The sequence below is a fragment of the Poecilia latipinna genome, unplaced genomic scaffold (assembly GCF_001443285.1).
Source record: "Poecilia latipinna isolate Pla-1442-1.1 unplaced genomic scaffold, P_latipinna-1.0 Scaffold1793, whole genome shotgun sequence".
Taxonomy (NCBI): domain Eukaryota; kingdom Metazoa; phylum Chordata; class Actinopteri; order Cyprinodontiformes; family Poeciliidae; genus Poecilia; species Poecilia latipinna.
In genome coordinates, this window is record NW_015114409.1 from 37,369 (window position 1) to 50,650 (window position 13,282).

At 39.4% G+C, this 13,282-nt stretch overlaps 1 protein-coding gene and 1 long non-coding RNA gene across 7 annotated transcripts in view; one reads left to right on the forward strand and one right to left on the reverse strand.

Moving 5' to 3' along the window:
• lrch1 (leucine-rich repeats and calponin homology (CH) domain containing 1) overlaps window positions 1-13,282 on the forward strand; it is an 80,196-nt gene that overhangs the window by 13,697 nt on the left and 53,217 nt on the right. The window lies entirely within an intron of this gene.
• LOC106965267 (uncharacterized) overlaps window positions 5,103-13,282 on the reverse strand; it is a 17,873-nt gene continuing 9,693 nt past the window's right edge. The window contains exons 2-3 of the long non-coding RNA XR_001428596.1: window positions 7,923-7,925; window positions 5,103-5,113 (exon numbers count right to left, since the gene is read on the reverse strand). This is a non-coding gene — a long non-coding RNA (uncharacterized LOC106965267). The remainder of the gene's footprint in view (window positions 5,114-7,922; window positions 7,926-13,282) is intronic.

Genomic DNA, 13,282 nt, shown 5'->3' on the forward strand with positions numbered 1-13,282 from the left:
GTGGAAGGAATTACTTTTATGTAAAAAGAAATAACAATTGTGTATTTATATTTATTTATATTTGCAGTTACATCTGGAAGTGTTTAGACCTGAAATGTTTACCTTTTCAAGTTGCTAAGCCTGTCACAATAAGCAATAAATCCATTAATGTCATGATAAGTTAAATCAAGCTGGATAATTTGTTGATTTTAAAAACATCTTTTTATTTTTCTCTTTCTCCTTCTACCAAAAACTGAATCACAAAAGTCTTCAGTCTGGTGTTTTGGTCTAAACCAGTCCCTTTTATTTTGAAGGAAAACTTTAACAGAGACTTCATAATTCATTGCATTTGTTGATTTTTTTTATTTATTTTATTTTGGATATTTAAAGTATTTTCCAGTTTTAAATGATAACACACTGATCTTTGAGAGGGTGAACTTGTATTATTATGCCGTGACCATTATATAACTTGAAATGGTCTCAAAAACAGCGATGCTGTTGTTTATCGTTATAACCTCTGGGACATTTTATTGACTGAGTTGTTATGCAAAATCTGATTTTAATGTCTACAACAGGCTTTTAAAAGTATTTTAAAACTGTTTTTATTGTAATTTTCCATATTGATAGAAAAGGCTCACCTCATTCTACCTACATTTCTTTCCCCGTTTGAAATAGAGGACTCATTTTGTTATAAAATCAGAAAATAGAAATAAATTTTAGTACACTATTGTTAGCTTTCATAATAAAAGTTTATGTTGTACGCTTTTAGAAAATCGTTCGTTGTGGTTCTTGACGAGTTTTATTTTGTAGCAGCACGGCTAAAAGTGGCTTTGAACTGAAAAAACTGCTGACCCTTGGACTAGGCCATTCTAACCTCAAACTTCTTAGTTTTCCTCCCTCTAACAATTCCCTCTTTTTCTTCTATCAACACTTTCACAGCAACATTTACTCTGGTTTTTTCTTCTTCTCTGAGTGATGCTCTTCCTGCATTAAGGAAGCACATCTCCACGTATAAATCACTCTTCTTATCGTGTTCGACTTCCAGTTTCCTGTTGTTTTTTCTTTTTTTCCTGCTCAGAGGAAATATGCTGAATTTTAAAGACGACATCCACAAGATTTACTGCAGAGCCACATTTATGTTTGCGACTCTGTGGCAGGACTCTGACATGTGTGTGTGTGTGTGTGTTGTGTTTAATAGGAGTAGGGTGGCGGTTAGTTGGCATGCCATCCCCCGCAGCCATGCCAGCGACCACACACACACACGCGCGCACACACACACACACACACACACACACACACACACACACACACACACACACACACACACGCACACACACCACTGCAGTGAATTGCTGACAGCAGAGAGAGATGTGGGTCAGCGGTGGGGGTTTGTTGTTGCATTTGATGATGATTGTGTGTGTGAGTGTGTGTATGTCATCGGTATGCCTGGTGGGTTGCCAGTTTGAGGAAACTACCCCCCTCTAATCCTGTTAATGTCTCTGCCAACCGACTTCCTTTTCTCCCTCAGTGTTTCCTTTTTTTAATCTTTGTTTTTTTATTATCTGTTCATCATCACGTCTTTAGTTTGATCGAAAGTTTGTCTTCTTATTTTTCTTGGCAGAAATAAAACTTTCTCCAAATCGCTGCACCACAACCATCTATATCACATTCACACATTTTTGCCTGTTTTTAGTTTTTGAGCTTTTGAATGCCTTTCTTGTTTAATTAGATTATACCTGGTTAAGAACATTAACTTTTTTTTAATCCCATTTCACATTATGTATCATTTCATGAGAGTACAGTGGACCCTCTGCGTAGTCCTGGATTCTTCTATTAACAGATTTTACATGGAAACTTAATTGATAATTAATTGCATACAGTTACTGATCATTTCATAATGCATCTGCAAAATAGTGACTGCAGCACAGGGCATTCTGGGTAAATACAACCATAACAGACTCGATAGAGTAGCGCTAGTGGTACAAAGGGCTCATGGTGTTCTACCAGAGACGACCGAAATCCTGCAACCGCTAAAATCTGACACCACTCCATTTGTGTTTATATTTCATGAAGAAGGAAGTCGACCTCAAGTCTTTTGGTGTTGCTTCCTTCGGTGGCTCTTGGTGCAGCGCCACCACAGGCCAGGAGGGGAACAGGTTCCTCATAGGATTTGGTTAATTGGACACAGTGCAGTGTGAAAGAGAACCACAGCAGCTGAAACTGAAACAAATGTTGCAAGTTTTGGTCTCTAATCAATCTGAGTCTACCAGACTATCAGACTTTTTGAAGTTGTATATCTTGGTGTTTGGACCTACAGTAATTGTTCAGGATGCCATATTTACTGATGTGGAGCTTATTAGGATTGTCAACATTTCTAGTCCAAAATATGTATAGGAGTTAAGTGGAAGGAATTTTTTGGAGCTTTTTCCTTCTACGGGCCTCTAATCCTGCCGGCCCCATTCCTTGGAAGTTGGACCCTCCAAAGACGTCGCATCAAATTCAGCTGTGTTATAGCTGCAAATTGAAAAACTACTTGGATTTTCTCACTGCTGTGTTTTTGACCAGATTTATTTGCCAAAGTGATATTAACAACAAACTCTGGATTTGTAGGGACTGGTAGCATAAATATTATTTTAACATCATCACTTTTATTATTTCATTACATTTCTTGAGAAGTGTCAACACAGCATCAAAACTGAAAGTGTATTGACTGCAAGGAGGAAAGGCCAGGTTACAATCTCTGGGAAGTAAAAAATATAAATATATGTAGTAATATAGATGTCTTGTTCTCTGGATGTCCAGCTTTGATTTTTGGTGCAGTTTTTGATCTGTAGATCAGTTTTTATCTGTATTACTACGCCCCCCCAACTGTCATCACCCTCAACTCTGCAGATCCACTGTACTGTTAATCTGTGACTGTCTGCTGGTCACTGGGTCAGACAGGCAGTTACACCCCCACTCTTCTCTTTCATACAGTATTATGCCCTTGTGCACACACACATGGACACACTGCAGCTTTTTGTTGTTGTGTCAGAGCAAATGAAAAACACCTGAGATCCTTACAAGCACACCATTTCAAATTCCATCAGATTACAGGGATTTTAGTCTATGCTACATAGCATACAGCAAAACAAGGAAGCATTTCTCTGAGCTAAAACAAAAAGATGAGAGTATAAAATCTTTAAATTAATTACAGATAAATGTAATAATATGAGGATTTTGGCTCCGTCTGACTGATTTTCCAAAAAACGGATCAGGACAAGATCAGATATTCCAGTTTTCATTAGACTGTCTGTCTGTTCATCTATAGTATATAAACTGGAGCCTCGTGATGTTATCAATTCATGCAATGGTGATATTATCGGTGAACGCTTTGATGACAGTATCACTGTTAGCTTTAGCATATTTCAGCTTCTATATTTGCTAATGATATAGAGACTGATTTTGATTGGTTTTTGTCCTCGTTGAATGAGTTTGATGGAGGTTGAAGTAAAACATATTTGGAATATTACCAAGTCAAAAGTGAGAATAGGTTGATTTTGAATACAGCAGGGAATCAACTAATGATTATTTTACTGATTGATTAATCTGTAGATTATTTTGTCGATTTAAAAAATGGAAGATTATTTTTAATTTACCCACATAGGCCATTTTTATACAATATTAGAAATATATTAAAAGTTGTACATTTATTTTGCAGATTTATTTGGAATCTTTAAGCCCAAATAAATAAATTAATTTTTTAAATAAACATGACACTTTTCTTCCGGGAAATGCAACAACGTAGGACTCTTTTAGTAAATCTAAACCAGGTGAAGGTAAAACTGCTGCTTGAGGAGTTTTGGCTGAAACATATTCACAGTAAAAATGTGGTTTTATCGTAAAGCAAAATGTAAGAATTTTTAGTTCAGCTTTGGCCTAATTACTGCTGTAAATATGTAGTTCTGCTTTCAGCAAATGGCCTTTTTTGGGTCTGTATTTAGCGATTAGTTGATTACTAAATTAATTGATGATTATTTCAATAATCACGATTAATTCAGTTATCATGATTAATTCAATAATTGTGATTAATCCAGTTAATCACGATGAATTGTTTCAACCATGGAATACATTTCTTGTTTGCTCTTTTGCAAAGCTGCGACCAGAATCATTTATTGCCCAACATAATCATTTCTGTTTTATCTAAGCAATCATCTCATTACGTAACCTTGTGGAGCCGCAGCATATTGTGTGAGTGAGTACTTGCACATTTGGTTTTTTTTTCTGCACAGACTGATCTTCCTGTGTGTTCTCCTCTCGTCCCACTTTTCCTCCCAACCAGGCAGAATAGCGGGACACGTCACCCAGTGGAGAAGCATTCCTCTCCACTGCGTCTCATGTAAATGAAAGAACAACAAATGAAAATCGTTTCTGTTTTGTGGCGGACAGAGAGGGAAATATTTGCTCGTGTGTGTCCGTTAGTTGTTTTATACGCGGATCTTTGTTGGTGTCTGGGTGAAGCTGATGTGGGTGGATGTTCACTTCACTCCAACCACCGTTACATAAGAGGCAGTTCTTGTCCTGGAGAACAAAACCCAGATATCCAGAGAGAAGGAGACGGGATGTGGGGGGGGAACCTAAACAGACTATTACTATACTTTAGAATTTGATGAGGACTTTTGTGGCTGTTGATGGAGTTTTATTACATGATGGTTTGATTTAATCTTCATCCAAACAGGAAGAAAAGGAAGACTACTTTAAAGGGTGTTTCATATTTTTGTCAGAAATTCTTCTTTACTTGATGCATAAACTTAGAACCATAATTGTTGTATTTGTTTTTCTCAGCAAACTTTTGGTTGGGATTAGTGGTAAAACACTCAAGAGCCAAGGTTTGGTTTGTTGATTTCTTTTTTTTTTTTTTTGTGGAAATAGTTCACAAAACAACATCTGATTGCTCTGACAACAACACTGTTCTGTGGAAATAGACACAACATTATCTACTTTCATCATCACTAGGGCATTTAAAATGAAGCCAGAGGAGGAACCTTTGCTTTTCTTTGGCAGTTTGACAAACTCCACTCTCGCTTACGTCTCACAGCAACCAGCACAGCCTACCTTGGGTGCAATTTGGAGGTGTGTGTCCTTCTCCCTGTTTCTGAGCTCTGCTTATTGGATTACAGATGGATGAAAACACAAATTGTAACAACACTAATGCTTCCTTGAACTTGGTTTATTTACTATTTTAGATGGTACATTTAGAAAAAAGAATAAAAAGCTTTACATTTTCTGGTGATTTCTGATAAATGGCTGCCATCCTTTTTATTTTTGCTTCAGTAGGCCATTCTGTAAGATTTTTGAAGGCAGAGAAAAAACTGAAATTGCCTTTTGCTTATGATGATGTTTCAGTTACACTCAGATAAATCAGAAATCTGTGTTTTGCTCTCATAACCAGGCCTTATAAAGCCAATCCGAGGAGCTTTAACTTGACTTATATTTTTAGCAGTGCGGTTGCGGGGTTTTGGCAGATGGACGCGAGTTGAGAAATGGGTCGCGTAGAATTCCTGTGGGGGGGACCGAGCCAATCCAACATAACGCACACACGCAGACATGCATAATAAACACACACTACATCTATTTTTAGAACTGGAAACAAACTAAATCCACCTTTTTCTCAGTCCGACAGCAAAATGAAAGACGCACACACTTGGCCACATGCTTGTGCAGCCGCCGAAGCATGCACAATCACACTCTGCATCCATGCAGAAAGTCTCACACGGTTGTCACGGCAACTTCAGCCTGTGCCCTCATGTTTGCTTTACTTAAGATTTTGTTTCTCTTTTTGGTTCTTTAGTTCTTTTCGGCTTGTTTAATCTTTTCTGCCATTTGTTCTTCCTTCTTTCCTGTTATCATAGTTTTCAACAGGCAGCAGTTATAGATTGGTTTAAACATTTTTTTTTACGTTTATCCAATTTATTTATGGCAAATTATATTTAAGCTACGTTAGAATGTAAGTAAGAAAAAGCTTTAATGTGGGATTTATTGGCGCAATATTTAACGTTTTGCTCAAATTTCTACTTGTTTTTGAGGGTGAATTCAATTGAACCTGGGTTTGTACTTGAATGAGGTGCATAGTGGGTTGGTTTGGGGTGTGTGTGTGTGTGTGTGGGGCTCAGCGGTGGTCTGTTTAGGACTTTGCTGTCATCAGCACTGAAAGCTGACAGCAGCGGTTACTCAGTCGGTTTCCATCATCATCCTCATCAGCAGAAAGTCAGTCTGAGTCGGCAACTTATTTTTTTTTCTCCCCGTGGCTTCTTCAGCATCCTGGACCTACTGTGTGTGTCTGAGAGCTGTTTCCTGAGAAAAAAAAAAAAAAAAAAAAAAGAGAAAACCCTACTCCGCTAAACACGCATTTATATGTTTCACTGTGAGGGCCTGTTTAGCATTGAAATGCTTGTTGGTTGGTAGAAAGGCATGACGGCGCCCATCAGGGTTCCTGCTCCGTCTTAGAGTCGGGGAAGTTTGGAGTTTTGATTCTGGTTATTCAGGATTTGCTGCCTTTCCTCCCCACCCCAACGCCAACATGCATAACTTTATGAATTATAAAAAACAAGCAGCTCTGGTCAATCACAATGCTGTCTGATAGCACAAAGAATCCGTCCGTCCGTTCATCTTATGCTTTTGTCCATTCATCCTTTTCCCCATCCGTCTGTCCATCAAACCATCCATCTATCCTCTGATCCAACCATCCAACCGTTCATCTGACTTTCCCTCCATCTCTCATGGATCCAAGTAATATTGTAGTTTCTATCTGCTTTGCTGTTTGTGTCCAGAACGTCCATCTCCCTCCCCTGAAAATGCCTGGTTTTCCTTGTTAGCATCCAGATGCTAACAATAAAGCTACCTTTCTAATCCCTTAGTCGTCATTTTTCTTTCCAGATTTCTCTCTCCTCATCCAGATGTTGGGTTCCATGAGTGCTCAGTGTTTCTTTACTGGTATTGCTCATTGTTGAGTATTATTTTTGTTACGCGTGTGTGTGTGTGTGTGCGTGTGTCTGTGTGTGTGATGTAAAAGCAGTCATTACTGTAATGCTGGGAGGAGCCCTTCCTGCCCAATCAGAGGATGCAGCTGCAGCTCACACTCTCACCGTGTACGATTAGCTTCAAGGTCTCGTCTTTAGGCAGAGGTAGCCTGACTTTGCCGAATTGACAGAAAAAAAGGCCATGGCTGAATATTGAAGACATCAGTGTGTATGTGAAAGATGTGCATTAGTTGAACTTCTTGTCACAGGTCCTGGCAGTGATTTAATGATGCCTTTTCCTTATTGTCTGTTATTTGGATTTTAGGTTCTTACTTTGAAAAATCAACTGCATCAGCCGCTAAAGTCAGAATTTTACCTGGAATGTCCAAAGTTACCGACATCAGCCTCAAAATCAGATGGTTTTAATGTCAAAATCAAGTTTTTGTGTTCGGCAAAACTAAGAAAGTATGATATATCGACATTAACATCGGTATCGCCTGATGTTAGCCAGTTTTTAGCGTATGGTATTGATATGGTATTGGGCCGGCATTAATAACTAATGTTCATTTTCATCTGTTTTGCTTCTCAGGAAGGGGAGTGGAGGGTGTTGGTCCTGTGGTTTTTGCATGTGACAGTCATAGTGATGCAGCACAGGATTGTGGAGAAGCAACGTCGATAGTGCAGTAAATTTTTTCACAGTGTCAAAAGAACAGAGAAATACTCGTACAAAAGTGACAAGTATCAATTATTGACCAAACCAGCAATATTAATATCAGATATCGATACCGGTATCTGACAGATTTTTAATATCTTTGCAGTGTGAGGTAAAACAGTCTACATCATGTCCTGAATATGTCAACCTATTCATAAAGTGTCAACTGTAGGTGACACAGGTGTTCAAATTGTGCAAATATGTTTAGAAATAGTCCTTGATAAAGTCATGACAGCCTAAAATCAAGCTGGTCAATTAATCAGATTTACCGTACATATTATATTTTGTTTCTAAATGTCTCATTAACAATGTAATTGTCCTTAAAAAAAACAACATTATTTTATATTATGAATTTAGCATTTTCCTTCCTACTTTATAACCCTTTTTAGTTTATGACGTCTTCTGACTCATGCAGCCTTCCTTCCCTTTTGAAGGCTCAGCCCATAATCTCTGTGTGGTGTTGCTTGAAAAGTCAGAATGAATAATGATTGCAGAAGGTCAGGAGGAGGGGAGGTGAAATGTTCCCTGACTGGCATGAATTGACTCATCTTCAGTTCTAAACACCCTGTGCTACATGCAACCATTTTGTACCTGGAAAACACAGCGGGTCAGATACGTAACGTAATAACATCCAAAGACAGCAGCTCATTCGTACTGGAACGTTTTGGATTCTAGACAAGACAAAGTGTTTTGTCTAGAGATTAAAGTTATGTTTTGTGAGATTTGCTGCTCTCAGCAACACAACTACCTGAAACTTAAACACTGAGTCATCCACAGGCAACTAATACAGAGAGGAACCGGCAGTGCCAGATAGAGACTTTTAAGATTGTCTTTTTGTTAAGAGAACTGCAGTTCAGTTGTCAATTCTTCCAAGCAAACAAAATCAAAACACAAAATTTAAATCATCCACAGTTTTAACATTTTATAAACATAAAAAAACATTATGAAATACCTTAAAGCAGACAAACACAAAACTCAATTTCAGCTATGTCAAATATAGGTTAAAAACAAACAACAATCTTCATTTAAAGTATAAATTCATCCATTCCAGCAATTCAATATTATTTCATTATCCATCATAGGATTTTATTTTAAGTTTATTTTGAAGTTAAAAGGGAAAAAACATCAGGAACTTGAACCGTCTTCAGTCCAACTCTCCCCCAAACAAGCCACGTCTGGGGCTGCTACTAACCATTATTTGAATAATCAGTTATTTAATCGATTATTCTCACGATCAAAGTTGGCACATTGTACAGATTTTTCATTTAACCTCAAGGTTTTTGTTGTGCAACTTTAAAAATACATAAAAAATGCACATAGACAACAAAAAACAAAGATTTTATTGCGTGAAATGCAATAACGAAGTGTTTCTTGAATGAATATGAACTATGTGAAGTTAAGATTTCCAATTGAGTTTTGAGAAAAAAAAAAAAAGAAAAAAAAAAAATATATATATATATATAATGCAGAAAGAGAGTTTTAGTTTAATTACTGCTCTGAATATGTTTTTCAGCCTTAATTAGAATTTATTCACTCCAGTTATCCAATTACTCAATTAGCTGACAAATATTTGAATAATTGATTCAATAAATCAAGTTTATTTGCATAGCACATTTCAGCACCAAGGCCGTTCAAAGTGCTTTACATCATAAAAATACAAAGTTGTAGATTCATCGTGATTAATCCTATTAATAGGTTCAGCCCCAGCCACCTCAATTGTTTTGCAGCGAGAACAATAATTACGTTGCAGACCGTCGTATTAATAACAGTAAAAGACCAGCAGCGTTATAATTACTCGTCCCTCCAGTCTGTGCTCGTCCTGCCGCGGTCCTGTTAGATGACTGAGCTCTAATCAGTGGGCAGGAAGACATTCTTGCGTCTGAGCAGCTCTGCCTCCACATTCCAGTGTCCTTTGTACACCAAGCACCCACTAAGTGTGGTTTCACCGAGGTCACGAGGTGATCTGCAGGAAGACCGAGTTACAACTTCATCTCTCAACAAACCACAGATATGCTGCCGTTTCCTGTCAGCCTGCAGGCCGCAACATGCCTGGTTGAAATATCTTCTACAACTAACACAAGAACGTGGATCACTTGGATCATCTAACCTGGAGAGTAAAGGGAAACGCGTCTGCATTCTTGTCTGCTGTCCACTAATCTTTACATCAGTTACTGCAGATTTCTTGTTGAGCCACTCTGTTTTATTTAAGAGCAAGGAGAACGATTTGTTCTCTTTTTTTGGAAGTCAGTGTCACAGTTTTCAGTTTTTTATGTGATCTTGACTAGTGAGAAAATGTTCCAAGAGATGTATAATGAAATCTGTTGTGTTACGCCCCATATGTGCAGACACTCAGTGTAAAAACGGAGGCAAACAGTGGTGTGTGATGGAGTTTTCTCAATCGTCTCTTTCTGCTTTTACTGAGTCTTTAAACTTTGTGTCAATTGATAATTGAACTCAAAGTTTACGTAAACCAAAGTGAAAGTCAGATTTTCTCCACAGGTCTTGGAGCTTTTTCTCTAAATTACTTAATGCAATAATTTATGTATTAAATTTTAAAAATTCTTCCCCTTAATCGCAAAGGAAGAAAGTAAAAAAACACCTACGGACTGTCTTTTTTAGATGATAAATGAACTGAACTCATGCAGCACTTATAGACATCAACCAGGAAGTTAAAGCTTGGGCACAGATTGGTCTTCCAAATGGACAATGACCCTAAGCACACAGCCAAAGTGTTTACAAAGTGTCTCAAGGACAAACCAAGTTAAAGTCCTGGTCTCAGTCCAGTACAGAATCTGTAGGCAGTTCGGAAAAGGCGTCATTTGAGACGCATGTTCTACACTGTACATGCTGCTCCCTTTTCCAGCTTCGTCTCCTTCAGCTTCAAGTGGTCTTAAGTGTTCACCTTGGCAGCAAAGCGCTGACGTCTCATTACCACGATAAGGTTCTTTCCTGTTTCACAGACGAGGGGAGGGTACTGTTAATAACACAGGAAGTCCCACGCCTTACCTCATACGGGGAGGCCCTGTTTGTGTTTACATCATCAGTCTACTTTCACAAAAAAAAAATAGATATAAGTTTATCTGTCCTTTGTTTTCATAATTTCGGCGAACAGTGTCTGGATAAACCTACAGTCTCATGTAGGCACTCGCAAACCCACTGGACTTACCGAGCTGGCGTCATTTTACTCTGGAAAACTTTGTTACTCAATCAGTTCAAAGTCTGTGGAGCGCCTCCATCGTTCTCATGCCCTGTGGCAGCAAAACTTCCAACACTGCGCCTGGAAATTGGTTGGAGAGTTTTGTGCTGATGTGCTTTGTTTGGATGTCGCCTAACGTGTTGGTGCCATTATGGCCAAACATCTCTACTTTGGTCTCATTGTGAGTAGAGAGTCATTTGCAGTGTGAGAAACATTTGCTGCTGCCAAGAGCCACATGGAGACCCCTATGCTTGATTATAATAAAACCAGACCTTCATTTTATGTGTCTTTAGTCTTAAATTTCATTCAAGGAGGCTTTTAAAAAGTCTTAAGCTGAACTTGCTGAAACCTGAAGATACCTGCAAAATGTTAGGTGTGCATTTCTTTACAGAATTCAGTCAATATTTGTTGGTATATACATTTTCTTTTCTTTGGCACACAACCTGAATATCTAATGAAACCGCAGAGCAACGAAGGATTCGAGGCTGGCTTTAGATCATGTCAAGGAGGGAGATGTAGCTTCAACAATCGCTGTTTCTAAGCTGCTGGCATGAAAACCAGATTGCTTGGTTGGGGATTTACATTTTTCAGCTCCATGGGAACCGGAGGACCTGGGCTCTGTGTCTCCAGGAAGGTGTTCATTCTGGGGTTTTTTATATCTCTGCTGCCATCTCACGCTGCAAGTTTAAACAGGAGAACCGGAGGGAATGCCTCAGCCGTTTGGCTACAGCCAGTTGCAGCAGTGAAGAGGGGCCTGATGGGTAACTGACCTGAGGCCGGCCGGCCGACCTCCTCACGCCGCGTGCAGCAAAGCTTTTCCGACAGAAGTGTGTCTGGGAGATGGAAGGTCCTCAATTCGCCTGCTCTCCAGGTCACTGCAGTGTTTGCAGACACACACTCCGACACCGATAGCTGCACGCCGGTGTGTGTTTTACAGCAGCTTGAATGAAAACAGATCTGACACGCTCTTTGTTCCTCATTCATCTCGTTTTAAATAGCACTTCCTGTCGCTGCACCAGCGGCCTCGCCGTTGTTGCCGTAGTGTTAATTTCATAAAAGAGCTCCACAACCAGCCTGCGCAGTCAGATGACCTGCACAGAGTTTTCTTGATATATTTAATTTTTTCCTCCTACATGACAACGTCCCGGGGCAATTGTGGCTCCCCGCCCCGCTGCACCCCCCTGCTGGTCAGGGGCGCACCCTGCAGCACCGATGCCCTTTCTGTTTTCCTCCTGACTCTGAAACGCCAGAACGAATAACAATCGTGCCTGGGGAAAAAAATAAAAAATTAACGCCCGGCTCAGTCTTTGTCTCAAAGGTCACGCACGATTGCACTCAAACACTCTCTCTTAAACCCTCAACACAAACTTAAATCCCACCGCATCCACGACGGCTGCCTCCAGAGGAAATGAACTCTCATCCCTCTCTCTCCCTCTCTCTCCCTCTCTCTCTCTCTCTCTCTCTGTCTTTCTCTCTCTCTCTCTCTCAGTCTGGGAAGAAGAAAACAAAATGGGTTTGCGGAGAGGCTGAGCGCTGAACCTCGACAGAACAATGCCGACTGACATTTCTCTGCCTTATTTGGCGCCCGCTGATAAGTAAAGTCGATACCGCTGCTGCCGAGCTGCACAGGACGTGATGTCACCGGTCCTGGCCTTGAGCAGCCGGCTCCTGCACTTTTTTTTTTTGACAAATACTGACTTCCACAAACATCACAGATTTGCTGTCGCTGGGGCACAACGGAAAACTCTGAACTGCTGAATTGGATCTGATTCTTACTTGAATTCATGAACAATATTCATAAAGATCTTAGAGCAGCTTTCTTGCTTTTCTTCTGGTAGCAGCCGTTAATTATTTAGACTGGGAACAGGCAAAAAGTCCACTGAGAGAGCTGCTGGAACTAAAAGTTTAGCTAATCTCTTAAAAGCCTCTATTATAACCTCTTCAGACTTTACTACGAAACGTGTAACTCCAAGTTAATTGCAGAAAATTTGCCTATTTGATTATTTTTCATAGAATGTTGAAGAAAAACGCAGAAATACCTAAACGCGACTCTACTGACACACTATTGGCTGAGTTTTACAATCAAACAGCAGCATTCTTTTTTCCTTGGCACTGACTGTCTGACTGTAGACGTTAGCTTCTGTGGTAGAGCTAAGACTGTCTCCACTGTGTGTATTAAATCATATTAATGTATATAATTGGTGTTTGAAGTATTAAAATAGGCAGTCATGTTAATCTGGAAAGAAGTGGTTGATAGATACAGATTGGCAGATATCACTAGACTTCTGATGTGGCCCTCCTGTAACTCAAACTTCCGGCCAGGAGAATTAGATTCTTCTTTTTTAGATTGGAAAGATAGAGAGGGCTTGTGGCTTTGTGCCAGTTTGTAGAAGGTAA